This window comes from Hemiscyllium ocellatum, chromosome 22 (genome assembly GCF_020745735.1).
Source record: "Hemiscyllium ocellatum isolate sHemOce1 chromosome 22, sHemOce1.pat.X.cur, whole genome shotgun sequence".
Taxonomy (NCBI): Eukaryota; Metazoa; Chordata; class Chondrichthyes; order Orectolobiformes; family Hemiscylliidae; genus Hemiscyllium; species Hemiscyllium ocellatum.
Window position 1 is genome coordinate 22,605,605 of NC_083422.1, and position 13,771 is coordinate 22,619,375.

A 13,771-nucleotide genomic window follows, 5' to 3' on the forward strand; every position below is an offset into this window, starting at 1 on the left:
GATTTGGAGACGCTGGTGTTGGACTGGGGTGGACAAAGTTAAAAATCTCACAAGACCAGGTTATAGTCCAACAGGTTTAATTGGAAGCACTAGCTTTCGGAGCACTGCTCCTTCATCAGGTGGTTGTGGAATATAAGACTGGTAAGATACAGAATTTATAGCAAAATTTACAGTGTGCTGTAACTGAAATTATATATTGGAAAAGATCTCTCGTCTTTTAGAATGACCATGTTGGTTTCAATTTTTTTTATATGTAAATCATGAAACTGATTTTTTTAAAGTTACATTCTCAAGTGAACTTTAACAATTGGTACAATAGAGTATTGTTAAAGTTCACTTGAGAATGTAACTTTAAAAAAACGTTTCGTGATTTACATATAAAAGAATTGAAACCAACATGGTCATTCTAAAAGATGAGAGATCTTTTCCAAGATATAACTTCAGTTACAGCACACTGTAAACTTTTGCCATAAATTCTGTATATTACAATCTTATTCTCCACAACCACCTGATGAAGGATCAGCGCTCCGAAAGCTAGTGCTTCCAATTAAACCTGTTGGACTATATCCTGGTCTTGTGTGATTTTTATCTTCAGCATTTCTGCAAGTTAACGTGGACATTTCATGCCTGATGTTAATGATCAAAATAGGAGAACTCTCATTTTTGCCTTTTATAGGTTTGGAACATCATTGCTGACAGGGCTGAAAAATGACCAAATCAACCACAGAATTTGGAAATGTTATTTGGATGCAGAAGTGCTGATATTCAATTCAGAAATTAATCAATGGTATTCAAGTCACAAGAACTTTCTGATTTGCACAATATACCAGCAGCTGAAATTAAACTGAGTTTTTCTCTCAGCATTTTATATACTTTTTTCTTGTTCTAGTCCCACATCATTATTTGCCATTTCTAGACTATACTGCTTTTGTACATTTTATGACGTTGCCATGGGGACTAATTTTCCAATACAACAATTCTTCTGTGTTGTGCAAAGGAAACATTACCAGCCAACATTAGTGAACTTAAAATTGTTTACTATAATTGTTCCATTAGTATTCTAAGCATGTACTCTCCTTACACACTTTAAAACAGGAGATAATAAATCTTATGCATTGTTTTAGTTGCTCGAGGCAGAATATTTATGTATATAGGGTAACATAAAGCAAGCAAAGCAGCATTTAAATTAAATAGTTTGTATGTCATGAAGTGAAAGAGAGAAGCTCAAGTGGTCTCCGTATGTCAAAAAAACACCATAATTGAGTCATTGTCTAATAACCTATTTATAGCAGCAAATGGAAGCCAAATAAAGACATAATTTGGCTTCTGTTCACAACTATAAGTCTGACAATTTGTAAAATCTCAGCTGTTTAAAAACCTCTCGAGCTTCTGAAAGCTGAAATTGCCACAAGTGCCATCTGGCCCAAATCATATCACTCATCTGGTACTGTTGCTTCAGTTGTTCTTGTAGAAAACTTGGTATATTATTATGCTATGCCATAGCACTTGGAAAGTGCACTGCAAAATTAACTGGGACCTATGCAATTTGTTTTCATGACAATATTAACATCTATGTGATTTTAGGCCCTTATCCACAAATGCGCACACTATTACCATCAAACCCAAAATGCGAACTGTTTCCACGAGCATTAAATAGCATCAAAACTTCGAGCTGTAAAATGGGTTTGTCAACTTTTCTTAAAAAAATGCTTGTAATGTTTTTATTTGAGAAGTTTCTTTGCTTTTTTTAAAATCAAAACACTAACCCACTTAAAACACTGCCTCAATTAAAACAGAGGAAACAAGAATTATACAAAAACAAATTAAACATAGACAATATCCAGAGATCCAGAGTCTAATTTCAGGCATTATGTATCTTCCAAACACCTTAAATTATGCTGCTAATTTGGAATAGCATAATGAAATGTAAAATATATTATCATCAGGTATAGTCATCAGTTATAAATTACCACTTCCATCACTTTCTAAACATACTTATGTATAGAATTAATTCATTTTGCACACAGGAAAACAAATAAGCTGGTGCCCTTCAAAGTATCTAACGTGAGGTAACCTGTTGGTACCTTATTAATTTGTAAATCATTGCTGCCTTCTGCAGCCTACTATAACCCAGCTCTGTAGGGATAAGAGTAAATCCATCAACTAAGCAGAAAATGCAACAAGAAACAAAGAACTTCCAACTGAACTAAAGATATGACCTATTAATATGACCTATTCTAGGTTACAGAATGACACATACCAACCACTTTCAGACAGTCCAGGTCAAGCTGAACAGAATATTAATGCAACTTGTCAGTTTGAGAGCTGCAACGCAGCATTTCCCGATACTTTAAATTCAGTTTTTCTGCTGTCCTGCCAGCAAAGCTTCATTCAGAGAATGCCAGAGCTGACAGTGTTTACTTATGAGGACAGATTAGCTAAACTGGGGTCATTTTTTGTTAGAGTGGGCTAAGAAGAGATCTGATAGAAATGTTCAAAACTATCACGGGCTTTACTGAGGTAAAAAGGGGACACTGACAGACAGCCATGCGAGGGCATGAGTTCTTCACACAGATAACAAAAGGAATGTTTCATGAATTTCATTTTGAAACAGATATACCAGAAACGGCAAGATAAATTAAAGCAATGATGATTCTGAACAGCAGACAAAGATAAATTTTAAAGAGATATGTACAAAGGACTAGCCTGGTACTGAGATCCTTTATAGCTGGCGGTGGTGGTGGTTGTTGCGGGGGATAGGGGTGGTTGTGGTGGTGATGGTGGTGGTGGCAGTGGTGGTGAATTGACCAATGAGCACCATCTTTTTTTCTGACCGTCTATGGTCAAACATCAGTAATTACTCACAGCCATTTCAAATTACTACCAGAATAAATAATTGAGTTATCTTAAAGCATCAGTAACAGAATCCCCAACTGCCCCAAACAATTTACAGTACAGCTCTTTATTGTAACAGAGTTACAATATATGCTTGACTTTGGGCAGAATCATCCCAGCCTTTAGTGGCATGGGCAATGGTGAGGTACTTGGGAGAATGCAGCAAGAATGAAAAACTTAGTTTCTCCACCTTAAGAAAAAAATTCTCATTTTGCCTTTAGGTTTTGAATGCTCGTTAAGAATCTCATTAGTAAGTGGTGAGGATCCTATTTGTATGTATAATCTTTTTTTAACTCATTCACGAGATGCGGGCATCACTGGCTGGGTGAGCATTTATTACTCAACTCTAATTACCCAGAGGCAGATAGGACTCAACCACTTTGCTGAGCGTGTGGAGTCACGTGTAGGTCAGACAGAGTGGGGTTCACCAATTTCCTTGGCCAATGGCCAAAGAAAATGAATAAACTAGATGGGTTTTAGGACAATTAACAGTAGTGGTATGGTCACCACTGGGGCAGCCTTTTATTCCAGATTTTTATTGAATTCCAATTCCACCATCCACAGTGATGGGATATAAAACCATGCCCCCAATATGGCCTGGGTTATGAATTGAGTTGATCACAAAACTACTGGTACCACTTGGAGATAATACAAACCAAGACCAGCCCAAGGGAGAGTATTGTGATGCTCCACCAAGTGGAGGCTACTGTGGCTCCCCAACCAGGGGGAGGATATTATGGCTCCACACCCAGTCCAACACAGCAGCAAATGATTTTGTGACCCAACATAGGCCAATGCTAAATAATGTTTATTTCCTATAGAGCCATAAGAGCAGGACCTCTCCACGCACAACAATGTGTTTTTGGACCTCCCCTCCTCTCATCCATCCTCAACTGCAAAATGTTCCTGAGAACACCCTCCAAACCCCATCATCATCCCTATGCCCCCCAAAATATTTGCTCCCACCCCATCCCCACATGAATCACATATCTTAATTGTTAGTGGCTGCTTAGTTGGGCTCAGATGATTGGGCATCTGACAGGAGACTGGACATTAAAATATCAGGTCTAATGTGGAGGAGGGTTGATATTTAGTTGCCAACATTAAAAAGTCACTGTACTCCCTCTGGACCATAAGGGTGATCCTTTATTAGGCAGATACAACCAGTGGTGCTTTAATCTGAGGGTCATTATGCCTCAGGCAAGAGGAGAGGTTAAGAAGGAGAGTCCTTCATGGTAATCTCAGCCAGTGTGGAATTGAGTCCAGGCTGTTGGCATCACTCTGCAGTAAGACATCAACAGAAGAATCCAAGGCATTGATCTTTTCAACCAGGGACTGATAAATGACTTGTGAAAAGGATAGAAATAAATAAGGAAAAAGATCTTGCAGGAATGAATAAGGAAGACTTCAGGAATCCTCATCTCAAACATTTCTACCTAAATTTGAAAGAGAGGCAGGTACATTTCAAGCCTGTAAGAATTTTCAGCAGATTGTTTAAGATGGTTGCTGCCAATGGGTACATCACTTAAAGTCTTACATCTAATGATCTACATAGAGCTCGTTGAGTTGAAGCATTTGTATTTGCCCTCTGTTAGGTATCTGACAAGCGCATCTTAATTTTTCCTGAAAAACTATATCATTGCACGTCATGTAATTTTGACTGGGGTTATTTCCTGCATTATCTGCAAGAAATTGGTACGAGAAATGCTTGTAATTCAACACTTTCCTGGATTCACTATTCTGTTAGCATTTTCGATGAATCATACTGAGTCAACCAAACACAACAAATGCACATAATAAAGGAAGATAGATTTTAAGATCAACTCTTATGTGCAGATCATATTCTTGGCAATGAGTTTAATACTGTAGCTTATGACCCGCTTATGGTTCATGGACAGCTTAGAAGATCATCAATATGCTTTGATTGAATTACTGCGTCCTGTTTGCTGCCAACCCCTTATTACTTTCTGACACACAATCAATAAAAGGAATCATAATATAATGTTTACTTTTATAATAAAAACAGATTAATAGTAAGAAAAACGTAATCAAGAATTAAAGGTTCTGTGGGACAATTAAACGTATTTGATGTTCCTTTCTGAGTCTTATTATTAAGGAGGTAAATTGTTCAGAAAAAAAAATCAAAAGTTTTCATCATTTGAAAATGGCACTAATAAAATCTTCAGGATTAGCTTGCCAGATCAACATAAGATATGAACAAAGTTTAAACGATCACTTCGTCATTAAATTTTAGATGGCTGAGAGAACTTCTTCAACTGACACCAAGAGATCAAAATTCTACAGGTGCTGCTGCAAAGCAAAATGTAAGGGGAGGAGTTTGTGTGATGATATTGCTGCTGGCCATGTAACCAGAGACCCAGGTAATGTGCTGGGGACCCAAGTTTGAACCGCATCATGGCAAATGATGGAATTTGAATTCAATTAAGTTTGGAATTAAAGGTCTAATTTTGACTGTAAAACCTAGGGTGAAGGTGATGGTGCCATGGTAGTGGCACTGGGGTAGTGATCCTGAATCCCAGGCTAATATGCCAGGCCATGAGGTTGCAGATTGTTTTGGAGTACAGTTCATCTGCTTCTGATGGTCCACTGCATCTCATGGGTGCCCAGGCTTGCATTGCTCAATCTTTTGAAGTCTAACCCATTTATCATGGTGGTAGTGCCACACAACACGAAGGAAAGTTTTCTCAGGCAATGATTAGCTCCAATAAGAGAGAATGCTCCTACCACAACCTGATATTCGATAAGATTATCATCACTGAATCCCTCACTATCAACATCTTGGAATTACCACTGATCAGAAACTGAACTGGACTAACCCACAGTAATACTGTGACTACCAAAAACGATCAGGGGCAGTGTGTAACTCACCTCCTCACTCTCAAAGCTTACCCACTATCTACAAGGCACAATTCAGAAGTGTAATGAAATATTCCCCGCTTGCCTGGATGACTGCAGCTCCAATAACCTTCAAAAGGATTGAGACCACCCAGGACAAAGCAACCTCCTTAATTTGCACTACATTCACAACCTCTCCCCCATCCCCACTACCAACAACACTATGGTTGCAGAGGTGTGAACCGTCTACTAGATGCACTGCTAAAATTCACCAACACTCCTTAGACAGCAGCTTCCAAACCCACAGGCATTACCATACAGAAGGACAATGATTGCAAACATAGTGGATTGCCTTTACCTGCAAATTTCCCTATAAGCCACTCTCCATCCTGACTTGGAAATATATTGCCAAAACTTCAGTGCTGCTGGGTCAAAATCTTGGAACTCCCTCCTAACGGCTTTATGGGTGTAGAAACACCAAATGGAATGCAACAGATCAAGAAGGCAGCTCAACACTACCAAGGACAACTGAAGAAAGTGTTTGGGGGGGGGGGGGGGGGGGGGGAAAGAGAGCAATAAATGCTAGCGCAGCCAACGATGCTCATATTCTATGAACAATTGTTTGAAAAATGCACTATTTTACTGGCAACATTCCTGAAGAAAATCCATTCAAAATGTAAAAATTCTCTTAAGGTCGAAGTTAAGGTGCAATATCCACTTAGCAAGAGTAGAATCTATGGGCTGAAGTTTCCTAGCTCCTGAACAATACGAGAAATGGATTGTTTGTTGGAGAAAAATGGCAAGATTGGAAAAATAAGATTCTCAACATCATGAAAAGAAAGCCCAATTTTTCACCAAGGTTTGAACATAGAGATGAGAATCTCTCCTAAATGTAGCAAGATGCCAATGCACATGTATTAATTTACCATATTACTTAGTCTCATCTCATTGATGTGCAGTTGGATATTCTCCCATATGTGAGAGAGAAGCTAGATGGTGACAACTCTTGACATGAATGTCAGAGTCAGTACCCAGCAGACCCAGCTCACTACTGCTCCCCCAGAACTCCATCTTGTCCAGCCGTCCCCAATATCCCAGAGTATGATCCCCTGTCCTTAAAGGTTACCATTGGATATGCACCAATGTCACCGTCTCTTCATGGCGCATCTCCAGCTCACTTATAATAGTTTTCAGTTTAACGTTGCACTGTAGATGCTTTGTGTTGCTGCTGTCAGGCATCTATCTCAATCAACAAGAGGAGACACATCTTTGGGTTCTTTGCTTGCTTTGAGTGTTCACTCAGTCTACACTGACTTGGATGCTCTCAGCATCTCTTTCTTGCCTTGCCATGCCTTTTTGCAGATTGCTGAATTGTTCAGAATCTACAGAATAACAGTATTTCCTGTTCTTAGCACAGGAGCAAAGCCAGGCTGAATGTCATGTTTGCCAGCAGTGGTCAGTAAGGGTTTGTGGCACCATGCCATATCAATACCACATCTACACCATGTGCTAGCAGCTTACATGGCAAATATATTGCATATGCTTCAGCCAGATGGCCACGCCTGAAAGTCTAAGGGGAGTAGTCTTCAGTCAAGACAAGGGAGTCTATCGTCAGTCCAAAGCGATTGGCACAGTAAATCAAAGGCATTGTCCAATAGTAGCCTAGGCACTTTAACATGCTTCAACAAATCAGGGTTAAGTGTTCTTACAATATGGGGAGTGAACCAAGGCAGTACTGCACTGTGGAAAGATGTCATGTTACATTATATATTAGGGATAGTGCAGCAGTCTTTAGACAAATTTAAAATGGCACAAGGACAAGTAGCCTGTGCAGTTTGATTCTTGTAGCTGCAGTTACTATGATAGCTGGTCAGGCAGTGAGGGTGTAAAGAGGCAATTGGTCTACGAACATGAGCTTCTATTTCCAGTAATGTATTATTTGTGTCACCTATATCCCCTCAGAAGCATTGTTTCTCATTTCCTTCCCACTGTGTGTGTTCGATTAAAAGTTGTTCATGGTTACCAATGACTGACCTGGTGCACAGCTGGGTTTTCAAACTGGCACTGGCAGCAGAAATCTCAGAAGGAACTAGCATTGGCAAGCATTTCAACTGCTGGGGAGTGCAAAATAGCAGGAGAGCAGCAATAAAGAGTCATGGTACACATATAATGAAGTGAGCTGCAGAGAACTGCATGAAATAACTTGCTAGAGCTCACTGAGAGAAACCTCTATAAAACTCTTGAAACTGGACATTTAATTATTTTTTTGTAGAACTCAGCCTTATGAGAATGATTCACTTTACATATGATGTAACAAAACAAATGGAGGCCCATTTGTAAAATGCATAGTTATGATTCTACTGTAAACCTTGCACGAATCAAATCTCACTCTCAGGCTTTATATGATTTCTTCCATTTTAACTTTAACATCCTACAAAGTCAAGACACTATCCTCCCATTCAAAATAGGATGCAGGACAGAAACAGCAAGAAAGCAATTAATTAAGTGGAAGATCAAGATTAATAATTATTTTTCTGTACTTCCCACAAGTTGGTTGCAGGGTTAGGCCACCACTAATGTAATTCAGATGCCAAGAGGACCACAGGAGTGCCAAATAATGATTTTTCTTCAGCACACTTGCAAAGGCAGCACAAGTGAAATCAGCAACTTCCCGTGAATGCAAACCCACATTCTTATCACTGCAGGGCACCCCATTAAAGTGTTCGGTCACTGGGTGATTTTGGTATATTCTATCGAGTAATTTATATTGCATGAGAAACTGGGACATATGCTTTGGATTTTTTTAAAGTAAAAAAGAAGTAAAGTGAAAATTGTCCTTGAACCTCACATTATTTATGTTGTGTACATTATTGCTCGTCAGTAGCATTCATGTTGCAAAGCCACTGTTCCTGCGAGTTATTCCATATTCTATGAAGTGTGTCAAGGAACCAATTAGTGTTAAACCATTTCTACAAAACAGCTAATGAATAACATTACAAAAAGATCAAATGCAGTGAATGCTGTAAATCTGAAATAAAAGCAGAAAATGCTGGAAATCATTCTTCAGCCTTAAAAAAGTACCTGGATGAGCACTTGAAGTGTCATAACATTCATGCCTATGGACCTAGTGCTGGAAAGTGGGATTAGTGTTAATTTAGAGCATTTTTTTTGGCAGTAGACTCAATGGGATCAAAGCTGCAAATGTGTTGCTGGTCAAAGCACAGCAGGCCAGGCAGCATCTCAGGAATAGAGAATTCGACGTTTCGAGCATAAGCCCTTCATCAGGAATGATCAAAGATCTCTTCTGTGCTATATGATCCCACATTTCATTCAAACCCTCACAACATGAAGAAGTATTTAGATGCACACTTATGATGCCTCAGACTAAGGGCTAAATGCTGGAAAGTGATGAGAATGGTTAGATTCATGTTTTTGACATGACAAGCCACAAGGTACTTTTCTGTGCTGCAAACCTCAAAGATTCTTTGACTCTGTGAAATTCTTAGAGGTCTGGCAGCTTCTGTGATGAGAGAAACAGCATAAATGTTTTAGGTCAATGACCCTTTGTTAGGACTTTGTTTTGCCATCAGATATTGTTCTGCATGATGAGCTCAGGATGGTCACACACCAGTTGTAGAATCAGAATCAAATCCTTTTGGAACATCTTCGAAAAGGTATTTGGTGCCAAAAGAACCGCATGTGCTGTAATTTCCAGCCTGCACCATTGGGAATCACATTATCCGTGTGAACCTGTGTGTTCATTCCAAAACATTCCCCTCTCTGGATATTCAATGCATCAGGAGTCTCCATTGCACACAACAGTGGAAGGTGAATTGCAGGATATTGAGGCTGTATCGTAGTCCAGACTGGTAGGAGACCAACACAAAGGCATTTATGGTTATAGTCATCTTTTACAACCACTAGCAGTGCATCCTTACTCTGCTCTAAGGCTATAGCTCAGCCTGGATGAGGTGGTGGATTTCAGTCAGCACCTGTCAGCATCAGTTCTGTGGAGGCATTATACATACAGTTCCATGCTCAGTTACATTATGAGTTACATCAGTGGCGGCCAAACCCTGCAACCAATTTGTGGGAAATTTGAGCTAAGAGAAGCACCTCGATGATAAGGCTTTCTGTTAAAAATCCTTCTCTTCTTCCTCTAAGTTTCCTTTGCATATTCTCCCTATGATGTTGCAGGTCAAGAGGGTTAGAGAGTATAGCACCAAGTTTTAAGTAGAAACTGAAGACAGAACAAAGTCTTCAGCATACATTAACTCCACTCCCTGTAGATTTCACAAGCTTAAACAGTATAGACCACCAAATCCTTTCTCAGCAACAGCCAGTTTAAGTAAATTAACAGCCACTTATGGTTGTTGATCCCTTTAAATAAAGCTAGTGAGGGGGTCTTCCTGCAGTTGAACACATGTTCAACCGTGCAAAATCAGAAGAGGGAATTAGTTCAAGCACTGAGATTAAAAATTACATTGTTTTGGTCAAATTTGGATTACATACTAACCACATTAAGATCAGTGTATTCTGTGTAATTCTGGCATATATTCAACATAACCAAGAGTGTGTCCAGCGCAGTGATGATATTACATTGAATTTGAAACACAACTTGTTCTGCCAAAAATATGGGTGTACTTTGTGTCCTGTGTGTCTCAGAGAGGATTCTTTACAGCATCATAGAATTATTACAGCACAGAAAGACAAATCCACTGTGCCCAATCTGCTGTCTTTTGTCCTACATCCCATAACACCATTTCTATCCAAGTGATCATCAAATGCCTTCTGAGTGCCTTAACCAAACCTGCCTCCATCCTATTTTTAGGCAGTGTCTCCCACATATTAACTATTTGCTGTGTCAAAAAGTTTTTTTTCCCTCACATCACCCTTATTTCATTTGCACATCATCACTTTAGGAAGACAATGGCTTAGAGGTATTGGCAGATGGTGGAATTTGGATTCAATTCAAAATCGGGAATTAAGAGCCTAATGATGACTATGAAGCTGGTGTTGACTGTCAGAAAAAGCTAAAAAGGTTCACGAATGTCCTTCAGGAAAGAAAATCTGCCATCCTTATCTGGTCTGTCCTCCATGTGACTCCAGACCCAGAGCCATGTGCTTCACTCTTAACTGCCCTCTGGGTAATTGGGAGCGGGAAATAAACGCTAGCCTGCCAGCGGCACCCCCATCCTGTGAATGAAGTAACAAAATAAATCTGTAGATGGGAACAACTTCTCCCTATTTACTTCCCAGTCCACTTATGATTTTGAAAATCTCCTATTAAGTTTCCTCTCAGATCTTCTCTTCGAGGAGACCAGTCCCAACTTCCTCAATACATCCTCAAAACTGAAGTTTTTCATTCATGGAATGACATTTGTAAATCACTTCTCCACTCTTTCCAATTTTTCCTACAATGTGGCACCCACAACATATTCCAGCTGAAGTCTGACAAGTGTCTTATTCAAATTTATTGTCGCCTCCTTGTTCCTGAGCTTATGCCTCTATTAATAAAGCCAAATCGGTTATGAATTTGGCAGGAGGCTCATGCCCCACTACTCCACAAGCCATACCAAGTGTAAATATCTGACTCAATCATCAAAAATGGTAAAATTGTTTCTCTTAATTACGGTTGACTAGAACAGAAGAAACTTCCACCAGTATTTTTCAATAAACTCAAAAACAGTATGTTTATTACAGGCAAAGGATTCTCCAAACAAAGGGCAAAGTGATTATCAACTTAGTTATTACAAAAATTAAACAATATCTCCATTAATCCAAAACATACACACATTCATAAGGAGCTAGGACGAGATTCATACACAGTTCTGCACAGCAATGGTGATTGAAAGGACAATGAAAATCTGATGGACCAAGAGTCTAAACTAAAAGGGTACAATCAGATGATATTCTCATAGCTTTTCTGGTCTCATATCATTTTACTGTCAGTCACAGAATGGTGAGAAATCTTCAAACCAGATTTCAGATATGGAAACTCTAGATATTTGACACTTTATCTATGAGGTACCCTTCCACTGATGCCCTCATTTGCCTGGCTGAACTGGTCCTCACCCTTAACAACTTCTCCTTCCAATCGTCCCACTTCCTCTCAACCAAAGGGGTAGCCATGGGCACCTGCATGGGCCCCAGCTATGCCTGCCTCTTTGTCGTGTACGTGGAATAGTCCATCTTCTGAAGTTACACCGGCACTTGCCCCCAACTGTTCCTGCGCTACATCGATGACTGTATTAGTGCTACCTCATGCTCCCACGAGGAGGTCAAACAGTTTCATCAACTTCACCACCACCTTTCATCCCGACCTCAAATTCACCTGGACCTCCCTCCCTTTCCTGGTTCTTTCCATCTCCATCTCCAACAACCGACTAACCACTGACTCCCACAGCCAGCTAGATGACACCTCCTCCCACCTTACCTCCCGTAAAAACACCATCCCTTATTTCCAATTATTCCACCTCCACCTCTGCCACATCTGTTCCCAGGATGACCAATTGTACCTCAGAAAATCCCAGATGACCTCCTTCTTCCAAGATCGCAATTTCCCTTCACATGCGGTCAACAATGCCCTCCAGCACATCTCCTCCACTTCCCGCACCACTGCCCTTGAACCCCAGCCCTCCCAACACAACAAGGACAGAACTCCCCGCCTGGTCCTCACATTCCACCCCAACAACCTCCACATACATGGCATCATCCTCCGCCACTCCTGCCACCTACAAACAGAGCCCACCACCAGAGATATATTTCCCTCCCCACCCCTATCAGTGTTCCAGAGAGACCATTCCCTCCATGATTCCCTTGTCAGATCCATGCCCCCAGCCAACCAGCACCCCACTCCCGGCACCTTCCCTTGCCACTGCAGGAAGTGCGAAACCTATGCCCACACCACTCCCCTCACCTCTATCCAAGGCCCCAAAGGATCCTTCCACATCTGACAGAAATTTCCCTGTACCTCCACCAATGTCATCTACTGTATCTGTTGCACCCGATGTGGTCTCCTCTACATCAGGGAGGCAGGACGCCTCCTTGAGGATCATTTCAGAGAACATCTCTGGGACACCTGCACCAAACAACCCCGCTGCTAGTGGTTGAACACTTCAACTCCCACTCCCACTCCACCAAGGACATGCAGGTCCTGGGCATCCTCCATCGCCAAACCCTCACCACCTGATGCCTGAAGGAAGAACACCTCATATTCTGCCTTGGGACTCTGTAACCACAGGGGATCAATGTGGATTTCAATAGTTTCCTCATTTCCCTTCCCCTCACATTATCCTAGTCCCAAGCCTCCAATTTGGCACCACCCTTCGGACCTGTCCATCACCTTTCCCATCTATCCGCTCTATCCTCCTCTTCAACCTATCACCTTCTCCCTCATCTTCATCTACCTATCGCATCCTCAGCTAACTTTCCTCAAGCCCCACCCCCTCCCATTTATCTCTCAGCCCGCAGCCCACAAACCTCATTCCTGATGACGGGCTTATGCCTGAAATGTTGATTTTCTTGGATGATCTGCTGTGCTTTTCCAGCACCACCCTCTTGGGTTTATCTATGAGCACCCAGTACAAAAAGTAGTGCAATGTTGGTCTGAGGCAATGGAAGGTCTACAGAACAGCTCAGAGTCGGTGGATTGGTCCCATAGTAAACCCATAGAAGACTGCATGCTGAAAAAGTGAATCCAAATGCTCACCAATCAGAAACCATGGATGAACTGAGAGATCCATGCCTTATCCGATTAGAATCACAGAACACTGCAGTGTGCAAGTGGGCCATTTGGCCCATCAAATCCACGGAAAATAATCCCACCAGACCCAACATCCACCCTAACCCTGTAACCCTGAATTTCCCATGACTAATCCACTGCACATCTCTGGACACTGTGGACAATTTAGCATGGCCAATCCACCTAACGTGCACATCTTCGGACCTTGGGAGGAAACCTGTGCAGACACTGGGAAAATGTGCAAATGCCACACTGACAGCTGCCCGTCAGTGAAAT

At 41.0% G+C, this 13,771-nt stretch overlaps 1 protein-coding gene across 1 annotated transcript in view; it reads right to left on the reverse strand.

The window, feature by feature from the left end:
* Positions 1–13,771, reverse strand: part of LOC132826241 (adhesion G protein-coupled receptor A3) — a 544,117-nt gene that overhangs the window by 499,392 nt on the left and 30,954 nt on the right. The window lies entirely within an intron of this gene.